Here is a 16135-nt window from a genome sequence, read left to right on the forward strand (position 1 = left end):
ATAGAAACATCGCCACCAGACCCCACCCCAACCTACCATGGCCCCTCCACCTCTTCCCCCCTTTTTCTTCGTAATGTAACACTAATGTCTCAACAAATGAATCTGACCTGTAGAAAATGCAACTTGGGAAAAAAGAGACATTGCACATACTTTCGTAAACCAAGAAATCTTTAATAAAAAATACATTTAAGGTGAGGTATGAATGCCTCCAAAAGAAGTGTGAGATTAAAACCAACACTCAATATAACAACAAGGCAAGAAATGTTTCTTGTTTCTTCTGGAATGATATTGTCCATCACTGAGTTTTTAGAATCTAATTGGTGCCATAATGCTTCAGGGTGGGGGGATAGTAATAATGAGCTACTATGCTACCAAGAGCAATAGAATGAAGAAATCAAAGTCTGCAGGAGGTGATAATAGAACTGTAACAACAATAGTTTCTCAGCCACACAATAACCAAATAACCTATTTATAGATTAGTGCAGACTGTTAATATAGAATGTATGCTCTACATTGTATGTCAGACAAGTTATCGTGTGGATTCTAGCTTAATTCAGTGCCCTTATGTACACTTTTAATTCAACGTCCTTTTCTACCTGCTGACTCTTGAGACTATTAGCTCTACAAATGTCATGCATTATTTGCACAGCCAAATAGAACTTTGCTTTGTTCATATTATCAGATATACTATTCTCTTCTGGTCTCTATTAAGCATTCAAATTCACATGACTTTGTTTACACAAAGCTGTGACATACTGATCTATCAATGTCTCTCTTGAGAATTGATTTCATGTACAAACAATGCTAGCTTTGGACACAGATTACAGCATTCTTTTCTTCTTTATATACTGGGTTTTTAGCTTTTGCTGCAGGTATGAAGTTCCTAAACGGAAGAGAAAAAAGCTACCTGGCAAGTTAATAAAAGAAAACAAATCTAGACCGGGGTACCCAATTTATGTATTTTTGAAGGCGATTCTATCATCAAATATGTATGTTTGCAAACATATATAACCTAAAAGCAAGATAGGATAGAACACTGAAGTTGAAAATATTCATCTTTTCCTTACAAATTAAAATGTGGGTAAACTTTTTAAGTTGCTGCTTAATTAAAATTGGGTAGGGGCAGCAACATGCACCACCAGCGTGGCAAAACACATGTCTGCAGTGTATTCATGTCCATTTGTGATGGCAAGGCTTGCCCTATAATGAGAAATGAATCTGAGGAATCTAATGCTGCTCATCCAAGCTCACTGTGGAAAAAGAAAGGAAGTAGGAGTTCATGAGCATTCTCCAGTGACATCTTCTGCTGTCTCATATCTAAGTTGTTGGCAGAGGGATAGTGGCTTGCTGGACTAAAGCAAGCACAACCCTGCTTGAAACAGGCTGTGAGCAGGGCTGTCCTTGCACCAATCCAGCTTGTAGCAGCTTTTGGTGATCACTCCTGCTTGAAATGCGCACATCACCTCTACTAACAACTGAACAAGGCTCCAGCCTCACATGATGTATCTGTTGCATTTGTCAACCCTCCCTGAGTGCTGAACTGAGGCTGTGTTCATATAACTATGTTATCTGCAAATAAATCAATAAATAACATTTTTAAAGGCTTGTCCTAGTCAATATCATTCAAGTGAAATATTTGCAGTGACACTGTCATTGTTTTTTAGTGTGTGCTGTTGTTTGTCTTTTCAAATTTTAGAACAGAAAATGTAACACTTATAATATTGATTATCCTTTCTCCCGAGGCCAGCATAAAATGTGTGAATATGCTAGCAAAATTAGTATTTCATTAAAGGAAGGATTACATTTCCTATACAGTTACAGCTACACATGTAAGTTAAATTATTTGAACTATGATTTTGGTAATGTTATATGCTTGGGTAATTTTCAGCTTCTCGTCGCATGGTGCAAGGTAATGAATCAGCATTAGGACAGGCTGTCAGAATACTTTCACATGGTTCTAGAACGCACATTCTTTAGGACAGGTTCTGAAGGCAGGCTTATTAAAGCTAAGGCATCTACATCTGGGCCGTGCCTGAATGAGAAGACCATTTGCATTCCTAACCAATTTCACTGGCTGGCACAGAAATAGGACTTCAGACACAGATCTTAGATTGCCAGCAGGATCACGCGGATGCAGGGTGCAAACTATTTAAGAATTAAAAGTTAATAACGAGAGCCCGGGTGCTGGTGAACAGCTGGAAGTAAAGCCCCACCATGGGCAAGCAAGAGGCATGGAGACCCACCCTCCCGGATGGAGGCAGTCCTGGAACAGCGCTCCAACCTGAGTTCCTGCTTCCTGGTGACTCAAGCCCTGACATCCAGGTGGCTGTGTTTTGCATTAAGTTTCTGAATCATCTTTGAGAGACTGCCACCACCCCCAACCCCCGAGCACTGAAGCAACCAAAGCTAGACCATGATGCTCCAGATAGGGCCACAGCTGTCATAGCTGTCAACTTTTCCCTTTTCTTGCGAGGAATCCTATTACGAATAAGGGAATTTCCCTTAAAAAAAGCGAAACGTTGACAGCTATGGCTGATATACAAGCCTGAGAAGGTAGAATGCACTCCTTGCCACAACTGCTACCTGTACCTCCCAGACAGTAATGATATCTAGATACCTCTTTGTCTTGTTAACTATAAAACACCTGGTTAAGAAACAATTTTCCAAATTAATTGATATTGTTATAATTTGGCTGTCATTGGGGGGAATATTGGAAAATTATTAAAAACTTATTTGTAGAAGAAGAAACAATTTTCCATATGCCGTAAACTAGTGTTTCTGGGGGAATAATAATTGTTGCTGTAACGTGAGCACTTTTACAAGGCTTTTTAAATAGTCCTCAGTTTCTTATATGCCTTATTTATACATTGTACTTTCTGAATAAATAAAAATTACTGCTGAAGGAAGTCACTAAAGGGCTATTACTATTTAAAGTACTTTTGTCAACATTTTATCTACTTTCAACAGACGTGGCTATTCCTTAAAATAATATGATGTATAATAGAAACAGCTATTAATCACAATATGTAATTATAAAGATGTACTGCCAGACCAGTACTTAAATGTACCATTGAACCATTATTTAAACCTCATTGGAATTAATGAGAAGTACAGAATAATATTTAAATTGTGTAAAAGCTCAAATTCTTGTCACCTTTTTGCCTCTCTCAGTATTAAAACTTTTATTCAGAAGTATGTTGCCAACCTCACAGATTATCAGATACTATGTTGGAATATGGCTGCAAGGAGAACCCATACTGATTTCATTAGACATTGAGTTAATGAGTTTTGCTATAATTCAGTGGATCTAGTGACAAATAGGTATAGATTCCTAGCATTTATAATTAATACACTTGGAATCCATGGCTTTCTGTATGTATGATATTCAGCAACATACACATTCAGATTATATGCTTTTGATGACACACTCTTTGATAACATGCTATGGAAGGAAGAGCATAAACAATCTGAGTGAATAGTGAAAAAATCACTGATCCAGTAATTGTATTCTCCAGTGTCTTAAATTGGTGGTTTTCAAACTGTTCCTAAGAACCCTGGGATTCCCTGGGATCTTCTCAGGAGGTCCTTAGTGTGAAAATACAGCAATGTCAGAAAGACATCTTATTCACCACAACTGAACTTCCTCTATGACCGGGGAAGGGGGACTTGTCACTGACTTCAGTTCCCATCAGCTCCAGCCAGAATGTTCAGGGATGGTGGGAGTTGTAGTCCAGCAATATCTGTTGAGCTGTAAATTCCCCACCCATATCCTACAATGTCTTATACTGAGAAAACACTGGACACATTATAGTGCTCAAGAGTCCATTTTGAGGATGAGCAATTACTTAAACCTTTGTGGCTTCAATGGCACTCTAGAATAGGATAGCGATGTAATGCTCTCCAGATATTGTTCTATTACAACTCCCATCAGCCCCAGCCAGCATAGCCAATGGGTCAGGGATGAAAAGAGTTGTAGACCAACAACATCTGGAAGACAAAATGTTGGCTACCCCTATTCTAGAATGTGTTCTAGAATGCTACGCCACATATAGGGCTTCTGCAAGCAGGACCCAGCAACAAAATTATGCAGTATGGAGAGCTTCTGTTCATGGTTTCAGCCATTCCATTCTTCCTTCCAGTTTCCTGCCCCCCCCCAACTGACCCCAAAGTATGTATTTAGTGTCTAGTGAGCATTCTCAGTCCTCGTTGACTTGGGTTTCTTCCTCCATTTTTATGTTTTTTTAGGGCAGGTACTACATTAAAGTCATTGATTTCTCCATTGATGTCTATGGGAGCTATCTTAAGTTCCTTTGAACATTTTCAAATCACTTTTTGGAGTGGAGCAGGAATAATAATAATAATTTTATTATTTATACCCTGCCCATCTGGCTGGGTTTCCCCAGCCACTCTGGGCAGCTTCCAACAGGATATTAAAAACACACTAAAAGGTCAAACATTAAAAACTTCCCTAAACAGGGCTGCCTTCAGATTTCTTCCAAAAGTCAGATAGTTGTTCATTTCCTTGACATCTTATGGGAGGGCATTCCACAGGGCGGGCGCCACTACCAAGAAGGCCCTCTGCCTGGTTCCCTGTAACCTCACTTTTTGCAGTGAGGACTAGTCCTGTCCTATGACTTGCAAAGGTTGCAGTACTCTGAAAATGCCACGGCTTGTCTTTCTACACCGGTGGTTTTGCTTTATTTATTTGACATTTCTGCCTCTACCCCCCTGCAGTTGGCATGTATGGCATTATCTCATTTTATCTCCACAACAATTTTGTGTGGTAGGTTAGGGAAAGAGGTCATGACTTACCCAAGGCTATGCGGTGGCTTTGTGACTAAGCAGGGACTTGAATGCGGGTCTCACCCACTCTTGCCCAACACTTTATCCGCTTCATCCAAGTTGGTTCTTGTATAGTTATCAAGATTATTTGATGAATGCAAATCTTCTCTCTAGAAGGCTGGTGTCACTACAAAGCTAGCAGAAGTGCTGATATATTTGCAATCAGTGTTTCCCATCATAGAACGGGGATTTCCCTAATCAGAAGAAAGGTATAAATATAGCACTGAGCCGGTGAACCATTGCAGCTAAGAATATGAACAATGAACTTAGGTCCCCTGCTTAAAATTTCACCTTGGCCTTAAACTCACTAGGCTACATTAGGCAAACCACAACCTCTCAGCCTCTGCATCTGCAATATGGGGATAACTGACCTACTTAGAGAGTTGTTTTAAGAATAGAGTATGAAACAATTCACCCATGGAAGGTGTTTTAATCTACTTCAGTTTTTTATTTTGATCCAAATGGGAATATATTGCTTTTCTATAACTTCCGTAACTTTTAAAACCATTTTCCATCTTAAAACTATTTTCCATCATCAGCCAAGATAGCTCAGTTGTTAGAGTGTGGTGGTGACAACGCCAAAGTTGCAGGTTCGTTCCTCATATGGGACAGCTGCATATTCCTGCATTGCAGATGTTGGACTAAATGATCCTCAGGTTTCCTTCCAACTCTATGATTCTAAAAAACTTTTATCTTGTTTCATAAACTTAGGTAGTCTCAGCTTGCTGTAAGCACTCTCATGCCTGGAAACCATACCTTGTGTTCCCTTGAGAGGCTTCAGGGAGACCCCAGGGGAGAGTTGAGGCTGATTCATAAGGGGTAGCCTGGTATATACACTCTCCACTTTTTTCTTGTAGCAATGACTTGTTTAAAGTGAAAGAGTAGACTGAGCATAGGGGTACACTGTGTTTGCTAGGAACACTTTCCCCTCGGACAGCACAGGACATAGGGTGGCCCAACACTTCTAATACTCCCTTTCCAATACCCCTTTCCCTGAGTAGCGCGGGAAATAGGAAATCCTGCAGGTGAGCAAAACTTTTTTACAATTCAGTATGTTATGTATCTTCAGGTAAAACAGAATCATGAGTGCTGATAGTATCTTTATCTGTTTAACGTTATAGCTGGGAGCTGTTATGCTCTGAAGCTGCTCACTGGCACTGTCTGTCAAACCCACTGCCTCAGCTTTCAAAAGCTGTACTTGTCAGTTTTCATATTATGCACATATCACATGGTAAATCAAATGGTTGAAGAAAAACAATCAGTACCAACCCCCCCCCTCAAAAAAACAGCCAAAGCAGAAGACCTATGAAACATTATAAAAAGGTAAAGGGACCCCTGACCATTAGGTCCAGTCGTGGCCGACTCTGGGGTTGCGGCGCTCATCTCGCTTTACTGGCTGAGGGAGCCGGCGTACAGCTTCCGGGTCATGTGGCCAGCATGACTAAGCCGCTTCTGGCGAACCAGAGCAGCACACGGAAACGCCGTTTACCTTCCCGCTGGAGTGGTACCTATTTATCTACTTGCACTTTGATGTGCTTTCGAACTGCTAGGTTGGCAGGAGCAGGGACTGAGCAACGGGAGCTCACCCCGTCGCTAGGCTCTGTGGTTTAACCCGCAGTGCCACCTGCGTCCCCATGAAACATTATAGAATGGTATAAAAGCATATGTGGGGTTTTCTTTTTTAAGCCAGTTTGTCTGTCACTTGCTCTCACTGCTCATTTGCACCTGTGGATCTCCTTTATCAGGACAGTTAAGGATTAAACATTCCAAACAACTCCTACTAGCACTGATTATTTTTCATATTGTAATGGCAGGTTAGATACTTCACAAAACAACAAATGATGTGCTCCCTCTTCCATTTCAACCCCCTTTTGCAAAACTCTACTTTCTCTACCCTTCATGCTCCCCATCAATCACTGTGGTCATTGCTTCAGTTAGAAGCGGCCACATACTGTATAACGTTTTCATTAGATTGTATCACCTATATACGGAGTGTTGGCAGTTTAGACTGCAATTCAAAGTCCACTTACCCATGAATAAGCCCTACTGAATTCAATTGGACTTACTTCTGAGTAGACATGGTTCAGATTGCAGCCTTAATGATGAGACCTTGTTGGAGGGGTTTGTCAAACATTTGGACATTGGAAAGAGTATAAATGCAAAGTATAATTAAGCCATACTAGTAACCTTTGATGAGAGATGTTTAGGCCCTGCCCCAGGTTTTAGGAACCCTGGATGTGTTTCTATTGGTAACCCCCCGCAATGGTGGTACTGCCAGACTTCCCCTCTCTTAAACAAGTAAACAGTCAGGTAGGCTTACCTGTTGGCAGTGATGTAAAGAGCTAGGAGACCAAGTGACCAGCAGCTTGTAGCTGACACATTTTATCTTCCACAGCACTGTTAGAGATTAAATGTGGCAGCTGCCAGGCACCCACCTGAGCTAAGTATCCCTTTTGCTCCCAGGCCATTACAGTGATACCCTGGCAGGTAAGCACACCTGGTGGAATCGCTGCCAAGTGATGGCTGGGGATGCTGACAGACGTCCAGGCAAAGCATCAGCTCAGCTATCCCCTGCTGGAGTGTGTGGCTGGTAGCAATTGCCCCCGTATGCTGAACACCAATGCTGGGCTTGTAGATGCTGTTGCTGGCCAAAAAACTTCAGTATTTTTTTTTTTAAGATTCAGCATTCAATTTTTAAAAGACTATTCTAAAAGAGTCAAGATAGTATAGTGGTTAGAGTGTCAGACTACAGCTCAGGAGACCCCCGTTCAAATCCCCCCTCAGCCATGAAGCTCACTAGATGTCCTTGGCCATTCACTATTTCTCAGCCTAACCTACCTCACAGGGTTATTAGGAGGATAAGGGGGGGGCGACCCTCAACACTGTCTTGAGCTCCTACCAGGAAAAGTGAGACGTGAAAATCTAATTAATAAAATGGGGGATAAATAAATAAAAAAACTCTGAGGAAAGTTAGATGAAAATGAATTATTCCATCTGTAATACATGTTAACACCCCCCCTACATATTTTTAGTTATTTATAACATCCAAAGGGATGTCAAAAGATTTGAGTTTTCCCCACCCCAGCTGGGGCTGTTCATGTGTTCTGCTAAAGTAAAAGGAATTACCAAACACCTCTCATCTTTTATTATAATTAAACTGGTCAGTTTTACACAAATATCTGCAGTTTCCCTTTCAGTGATTTGAAGTTACAGGTACACGATTCATGGAATATAGCCTAACAGCTAAATGCTCTGTCTTTCTCAGATAAAAAGTCCCATCATGTTTAGTGGGACTGACTGTTAGCCAAGTGTGGCTAATGAGTTGAGCCTGACTTGAGAGTAGACTCCATTTCTTAGTGGTACTTACTTTTGAGTAAACAAGCATGGGATCAGGTTGAATGTCTGATATGAATTACTGGGTACTAGGCTTTTCATCCTATTTTCTTAATTTACTTTTTAAAGAACTGAAACTTACTTAATGGGAGATATAAAGCACTGTCTGCCTCAGGAAAATGTGTCCCAGTGGTGATATTAGACAAAAAGCATGAAAAATGTTTTTCAAAACACTAGAGTGCATAAAGCATTAATGAACATTAATGTCTAGAACTGCATATATTACATGAAAAAGGATGTGTATGTGTTTAAATTACAAATCACATTCTTTATGTTGTTATGGTTTTTGGGGGTTGTTTTTTTAATAGCAGTTCTGTTTTTTTAAAAATTGCATCATGGAGTGACATATATTTCTGAATACACAAATTAATGTTTAAAAGATGATGAGAATCTTTAAAAGCCAATAATTTCTTTAAAATCTCATATTAAGTGTGATCTAGCTGTCTGATTCTTGGGTTCTGTATGCTTTGGCACAACAGAAGAAACAGAATCATTTCTCTTCATTCTCCTGAGAGAAACTTCACTGGACCGTACCATTACCCAGATAAAAAAGGAAGATGACTTATTGTTATCCATTAATTAGCATATTTCTTTTTTAAAAACGTTATAAATAAATCCATAATATCATTGTAAAAATGTTAAAGTATACATCTATGAAAGAAAATGGTCAAACCTGAGGTAAATATTTGAGGGCAAATATGGACTCTTTCCTAAAAGTTGTTTAGTGGCCTAGTCCGTTGTCTGAGGGGAGTAGAAAGGTGAAGGATTTCTTCAAGTCAAAGGGCCACTCTGGAAATCTTACAGGGCTTCATAGCTATATCCTAGGAGACTTTATGAGTCCCTCTTAATTATTTTGAGGATATAGCATATTGTAAGGTCTGTTGGGAGCGCCATTTGACATCAATATCACTATTCCCGCCGCCCCCCCCTACAATTCAAGCAAGGGTAATTTCCAGATTTTCTTCATGATAATGAGATAAAAAAGGGAACTATCAAGAGAGACATTTGCTTAAATGTTGTTCACTGCTTTGCGTATTTGTAATTAAAAGGTGGTTTTGAAGTGTATTTAATGAGCAAGCATTAGATATTCAGCCCATATGAGAGACAAGGATTACCTTCTGAGTAATTGATGGCAATGAGCAGGTGAGGAGAGAGTAATTTCTAAGCACACCTAATATAAACTGAGTAAAACACATAGTTGTGGTTTTTTGTTTTTAAAAAATGATTAATCATGTGAAATTAGTTCTCTGAAGTCCTATGGGGCAGTTGTACCCTTAATCCTTGCTAAGTTCTATAGGATTTAAATATTTTGGATTTTTTTAAAAGGTACTCTGAGGAGATGTTTGGCTGGATCATATGGGTTTACCTAATGATGGGCCTTTTGTTTATGTGCTTCCAGAATGGCTGAAAACTTTAATAATGTAGTGCTATGCATGTCTACTCAGAAGTAAGACCCATTAAATTCAATGGAGCTTACCATCAAGCAAGTGTATATAGAATTTCAGACTTAAATCAATTCAGGATTTTAATGTTTGTATGTTGTTTTATCGTATATTTGAATGCTGCTTATTTTTTTATGATATTATGCAATCTAGAAATTTTCTCAGATAAAAAATTTAAAGGTACTAGATTCAGAATAGACTCACTGAAATGAATGGACAAGTTACTGGACTCTATTTCAGTACATCTACTCGGAGAATGGCTAATATCTCACCATTATTAGCAATTGGTGACTGGCTTTTCATTGTTAAAGGGAAATTGAGAGTAGGTTATAAGCACTGTTATCACATATTAAAACTTTTAAACATTCTATTTTAGGTATTATTACTTAAAACATAGATTTGCAGCGCATCATTTTTGTGGAAGAATAAAGAATCACAAATCTATGACAAGGTAAGGAGGAAGCAAGAAAAGGTAAGAAAATACAAATGTTTTTCTGTCTGAAACTTCCAACATTCAGCTACATAGGATGGCCCCAAGTATTATGAGAGAGAAAAATTTCACTTTCTTCACACTATGCATAATATATTGTCTCCTAATAACCCTTCCCTTTCAAACTAAAAAAGCCCAAAATGATGTTTTCAACACAGGGGAATTGCTTCAGCCGCTTGATAATTTCAATTGTCCTTTTCCAGTTGCATGAGTTCAGGAGAAGGTGTCACCCCCCCCCAGCATGGAGGGTGGTAAAGTAGGCCCAGACCCAAGGACATGATAGAGTCCTACTCTTTCTCATGTGATATTAATTGTGTGGGGAAATTAAATGTCCAAAGAGGGTTATTGTATTCTAAAAACATTACACCATGACAAATAGAAGAATGTGTTAAAAATGCAAAAAAATGAATATTTTTCTGCTCCGCTGCATGAATATTTTGACATATTTACACAAAGTAACTATGAAACTATCTTAGATAACACTCAATTCTTATTACTTTAAATTATTCCATTAACCCAAGTATTTCCTAAACTTGCAAAACGCTATACAAATGCAAATTAATCATCTTCAATTCCAGATTATATTCCAGTCTAAAAAGCTATTTGTTGATACATTTGTACGTGTAAGGCAAGCAAAGCAGGTATGCAATGAGTGAAAACCTTATTATAAAATATTGGACATGTAGGTTTGTACCAGTCAAGTTGCCACTGTAGTAGTTGAAAAGCATTAGAGTAGTATATGGATTAGCTATTTACCATCTAAATAAAAGTTATATATTTTAACTTGTTAGTCTTTATGGCGCCAGAAAACTCTTTGTTGCACTTAAATTGCTCCATTTGTATCCCAAGGTTAGAACAGCACTTTATCCTGTGAAATTGCAAATTCCAGTGGGTTAGCTGTGCTAGTGTATAAAAGCAAATACAAAAAGGATCATGTGACACCTTAAAGACTAAAAAATGTATTGTGTTCATGAATGCTGTTGCCTGAGTCTTTACCTTTAAAGTAAAAGACTATTATTTGGGCTTCTTGCAAGCTAGGCTTGGTTAACTTGCCCAAGGCTACACTGTGAATTTCAGAGTCAAGTAAGAATTTGAACCCAGATTTTGGTATTCCAACTCAACACTCTCTTAGTGAGGGTATTACTCATTTTGTACTACTGATACGACTGGTGTAATGTTTCTGACATCTAGAAGTAACAAAAGGCTCAGTAGTTTAGACCAGGGGTCAGCAACCTAAGGCCCATGGGCTGGAAGCAGCCCGCAGAGGTCGTTCAAGCGGCCCACGAACAGAGCTGCCCGCTCGCGTGCTGTGATAAACTGGTGCAGTGTGGCACGGGGACCCGCTTCTGCGGTGCCAGAAATCAAATCTGCGCATGCGCAGAAATTCAAAATTGTGTCTGCGCAGACACAGATGCCGAAAATTGCACAGGCGCATGATCCAGCCCACGGATGGATCTCTGCCGGACCGATCCGGCCCAGGCAAGATAAACCTTGCTGACCCCTGGTTTAGACCGCAGCACCATCCACTTGGTGGTTTGAATCCGAGTGACGGGGTTTGCTCTTGTTGCTCTGTCCCAGCTCCTGCCAACCTTAGCAGTTCAAAAGCATACCAACGTGAGTAGATAAGTAGGAACCGCTGCAGCGGGATGGTAAGCAGCATTTCTGTGCACTCTGGCACTCGTCACAGTGTCCTGCTGTGCCAGAAGTGGTATAGTCATGCTGGCCACATGACCCTTAATGTTGTCTGTGGACAAATGCCAGCTACCTTGGCCTGAAGTGAGATGAGCGCCGCACCCCATAGTCAAATTTGACTGGACTTAACTGTCCAGTGGTCCTTTACCTTTAGAAGTATCAATTTCAATAGAATTTTTTTTAATTGAAATTCTTATATTAAATTATGCAAAAGGTATAACAGGTCTAGGAGCTTTGGTCACCAGGTAATAATATGCTTAATACATTCAGAAACAACTTTGTAAATAGGCTGTAGCTCTGCAACTCATGATATTATATATGATGCTCAATACGGTATTTATGTTGTTCACCCTGCATCTAAACTTTCAGAGTGGTGCTGATTTCTGTATTAATTACAGGGCAGCATGAATATGTTAGTGTATGTTTCTGGATTCATTTTCAGAATGCAGGTTTGCAAATAAGGGAATTTCCTGCTAAGGTTGCCTAGAAATAACTCAGAAGTTTTCTGGGCTTTTTGTGCTTTTTCCACAGGAGGGCACAATTTGGCTCTTTACATTTATACTTAGTATGAACAGTCTACATTTTAAAAAGGAAATCCTGACTGCACAAGGCAAAGTGTATCTGAGCAGATATTTTTTGGATCTGTCTTATTAAAATATATTAATATTTCAATATCTGAGAAAACCACATTTAACTAAACTTGTTTTGTTATAGTCTTCAGACTATGTTTTAATGTATAGACCTGACTGAATGAAAACCTGTAGAGGGTGGTACTACTCAGAGTAGATCCACTGAAATTAATGAATATGACTAAGTTAGGTCCATTAATTTACTTAGGTTTATTTAAGTAACACCCTAAATTTAAATTTAAGAGCACAACTACATACGGTTTATGACCAAACAAGTATTTAGCTTGTAAATAATTTACAGATGAAATATGAGATTAATTCTTATGCTTTTTTTGCAACATACTTTAAATTGCCCACAAATACTTTTTACCAACATTTTTCTCAGAATACATCTTATGTGAAGAAATTAAATTCATAAGATTTTAACCTAGACAGTATATTTTATACAAGACAGGTATTCTGGATTTTTTATAAAAAAAATTCACCATACCATAATTCCCAAACATATAGTAAACGAAGAATTTAATGACACTTTTAGTTAATGGAGAAATACGTTACCCCTAAGTTTCTGCACCGAAACAATCTGCTTGTGGGTATACTACTGCTTTGGTATCTAGGACTTGCTACCTGTAATAATACTTGAAAACACATACAATTTAAAAAGTTAGTGTCTCTTCTCTACAAACTGTGCAATTATTTTTCAGGATAAATGATACCTAACACGTTTTGGTCACTACCTGGCAAATATGGCTAATTTTGTCTTTACTAAATCTCTTTGAAACAAATGAAACTGAATTTTCATTGCTTTGACTTGAATGTCCAATATGATCCTACACATATTTAGTCAGGAAGTCCTACTGTGTTCAGTGGGAATCATTCCCAGGTAAGTGTGTAAGGCATTAGCCATGACTAACTGTAGCAGGATTCTAGGTCTTTAAATCTGGAGTATATGTATATTTATTTCCTTATATTCAAAGACTTACAACCCAGAATGTTACAAGTAGCTAAAATCATATTCCTATAGCACAATATGCATAAACTTAAAACTATACCCTTAAAACTATACCCACCTACACACAAGAACACCTTGTTTGTATGTGCTCTTTTGAAACAGGGCCATAGTGCCTAATTTCTGGCAGAGGCTGGCCCTGGATTACTACATTCAAACAACTACATGAGGTTGAGCTCTGAGCATTATGGAAAACTGACTCAAGTAGAAATACTGTATTTAAAAATTAGCACCTTGATTATATTTGAGGGGTTTGAGAGCTCCAAAGCACTGGGAAAAAAGCAGGCATTTAAGCCAATTTATATGAATTCCACTTCGTTCCTATTCCATAATCTCACAAACTAAAACAATTTACCTGAAGAGAAAATAGATAGGCTTTCAAGTCCGTCAATGTCCCCTTCTTCCAAGGCTGCCTTCTCAACCCATTATTACACTATTTGCAATAAATCTGTCAACAACCATCTCAATTTTCCAGCGAAGGAGCCTTCATTTCAATATCACGGATTCCCCCCTCAACGCTATTTCAGAAAAAACGGTTTTGGAAAAGCATGCCCATCTGGAAACCAGAATTTTCAACAGTGAGAACTTCAAATCCGACGATATGGCGATCAGGATCAACACCTTATAAAAGCACACATGCAAGCACGAACGAGAAATTTAATAAAAGAAAACCAGGCGTAAGCGGAAACAAGCTTCCAATATTCCATCTGGATATGAAAGAATGCAGCAGGTATTCCCCCACCCCCCTTTTCTAAATTTCCACTCATCCTCTTCCTTGGGAGTTCTTCGTATTTTCAATCCTCTTCATGTGGCTTTTATCATTTTTAAAAGATAGAAAAAATGGACAATTTATTTTGCTTAAGTATTTCAGTCGTGTGCCTCATCTTGACAGTTCGTAGATCTTCTCCTCGTAACACCAGGCCTTTATTTGCAAACTCCAGCCTTCCGTATATACATACAGCAAAACAGAGGAGTGGGGGAAAGAAAGAAAGAAAAACGGATAAAAAGAGAAAAGCAAAGCACCCATATACGCAACTCGGAGCTGCCATCAGCTGTCTGCGCGGCGACGCAGACTGAAAAGCCTCCCCGGCAAGTGCATGGATGGATCTCTCGGCTTAGAGAGGCAGGAAAGCAGTGAGCAAGCGAAACAGAAGCAGCAACAGAAGAAGGAGAGAGAGAGAAAAAGGGGAGGTTGTTGGTGTTTGGCGCCGGTGGAGGGAGTCATTCCTACAGCTGCACTTCCGGTCGGCATTTTGTTCTGAGAGGGAGCGAGACCGACGCTCACATTCACGCAGGCTCCTTTTCCCCTCTCTCTCTTCTCTCTCTCCTCCCTCCCCATCTCCTCCCTCCCCGGTACCGACTCACCGTGGCCTAAGCAGTCCCCTCCCTGCCCCGCCCCACCCGCCCGCGTACACAGAGGAGGCGGAGAGGCGGCGGCGGTGGTGACGGCGGCGGAAGAGAAGGAACAAGCCGCGGCAGAGGAGATTCCCCCTCCTCCCTCCTCCCTCCCTCCCGCTCGCTCGCTCCTCTCCTCCCTCCCCTCCCGGGGTTGGTCGGTCGGTCGGTCGGTCGTTCGGTGCGTGAGGTGTTTATCGAATCCGGCTCGGCCCCGGCCCGTGTGGATGTTGGCGGCGTGAATCGGGCTTGGTGGGAGGACGACGGCAAGGAGGGGAAGGAAGAAGAAGAAGAAGAGGAGGAGGAGGAGGAAGAAGAAGAAGAGGACGGCGGCGGGGAGGACGGCAAAGACGACGGCGGCGGCGTCGACTTAAGGGATTCGCTTCGGCCGCTCCCGCCCGTCCCCGGCTCTACATGTTCGCTGCACTGAGGAGGAGACGGAAGAGGAGCCAGCCCCCCTCCCGGCCCGGATTATTGTTGTTATATTATCTCCCCTCCTCCTCTCGCTCCGCGGCGGCCCAGCGGCGGATCCTCTGAGGAGGGAGGGGGGCGGATTTTTCTCCTTCCTCCTTCCCCCCCCCCCCCCGCCGCCACCGCTTGGCTTTCGGTTGGCTTCAGACGGTGTTTTGCTCAGGTAAAAGCTCCCCCTCTTCCCCCCCTTTCAGGTTTCTCCTCTTCCTCCTCCTCCGCGAAAGGGAAGCCGCGAGCTGGGCCTCCTCTTAGGCGAGGCGGCCCAGTCAGGGGAATTAGCCTTTTCGGCCGGTGTGGGAAAAAGGAGAGGAGTGGGGCGGCGGGGGTGAGGGGAAGAGAAATAATGAGTGGCAGCCGAGGGGTGGGGGGTGTTTTCACGTTTCTCCCCGCCTCCGCCTCCTCCCGGGGTTTGGCGGAGGAGAGAATGGTTTCTGCCGAGCTGCTGGAGGAGCCCAAGCCCGGAGGAGGGCGCAGGCCCAGCGGCCAGCGCGTTCACTCCAGCTCGGGGATTAGAGAGGCGAGGTGGCTCCTGTGTGACAGGCCTCGGCGCCCGAGAGCAAGAGCGGGGAGGAGGAAACAATACAGTTGGAGCAGAGGCCGGGGCACCGAACCTGTGCCATATTTACAACTTCACACCGGCGGGCTGAGCTGAGGGAGGAAGGAGGGGAAAGAAAAGGTCCCAGCCAAATCGCGCGGGGTGGCGGAGAGAGAGAGACGGGCGCTCCCACGCGCTCCCTGTGTATGGTTGGCAGCAACTATGTTTCCTTCGAAC

General features: G+C 41.3%; 1 protein-coding gene and 1 long non-coding RNA gene across 6 annotated transcripts in view; one reads left to right on the top strand and one right to left on the bottom strand.

The window, feature by feature from the left end:
• Positions 1-217: 217 nt before the first annotated feature.
• Positions 218-14877, bottom strand: LOC128423352 (uncharacterized). Of its 3 annotated transcripts, none has more exons than XR_008332730.1 (3): positions 13853-14877; positions 4813-5036; positions 218-1569 (listed from the first exon to the last, which is right to left on the bottom strand). It is a non-coding gene; the product is annotated as an uncharacterized LOC128423352 (long non-coding RNA). The 3 variants fall into 3 exon arrangements; XR_008332729.1 differs by lacking the exon at positions 13853-14877 and adding an exon at positions 8210-9134; XR_008332731.1 differs by lacking the exon at positions 13853-14877 and adding an exon at positions 7340-7833.
• An 83-nt stretch (positions 14878-14960) lies between these two features.
• The window catches only part of NIPBL (NIPBL cohesin loading factor), a 122445-nt gene continuing 121270 nt past the window's right edge, over positions 14961-16135 (top strand). The window contains exon 1 of one of the 3 annotated variants that reach the window (XM_053408425.1): positions 14961-15526. The gene's annotated coding sequence lies outside the window, so the exon portion shown is untranslated. The remainder of the gene's footprint in view (positions 15527-16135) is intronic. The other 2 variants (XM_053408424.1, XM_053408427.1) reach the window with 2 other exon arrangements.

Source organism: Podarcis raffonei, chromosome 11 (genome assembly GCF_027172205.1).
Source record: "Podarcis raffonei isolate rPodRaf1 chromosome 11, rPodRaf1.pri, whole genome shotgun sequence".
Taxonomy (NCBI): Eukaryota; Metazoa; Chordata; class Lepidosauria; order Squamata; family Lacertidae; genus Podarcis; species Podarcis raffonei.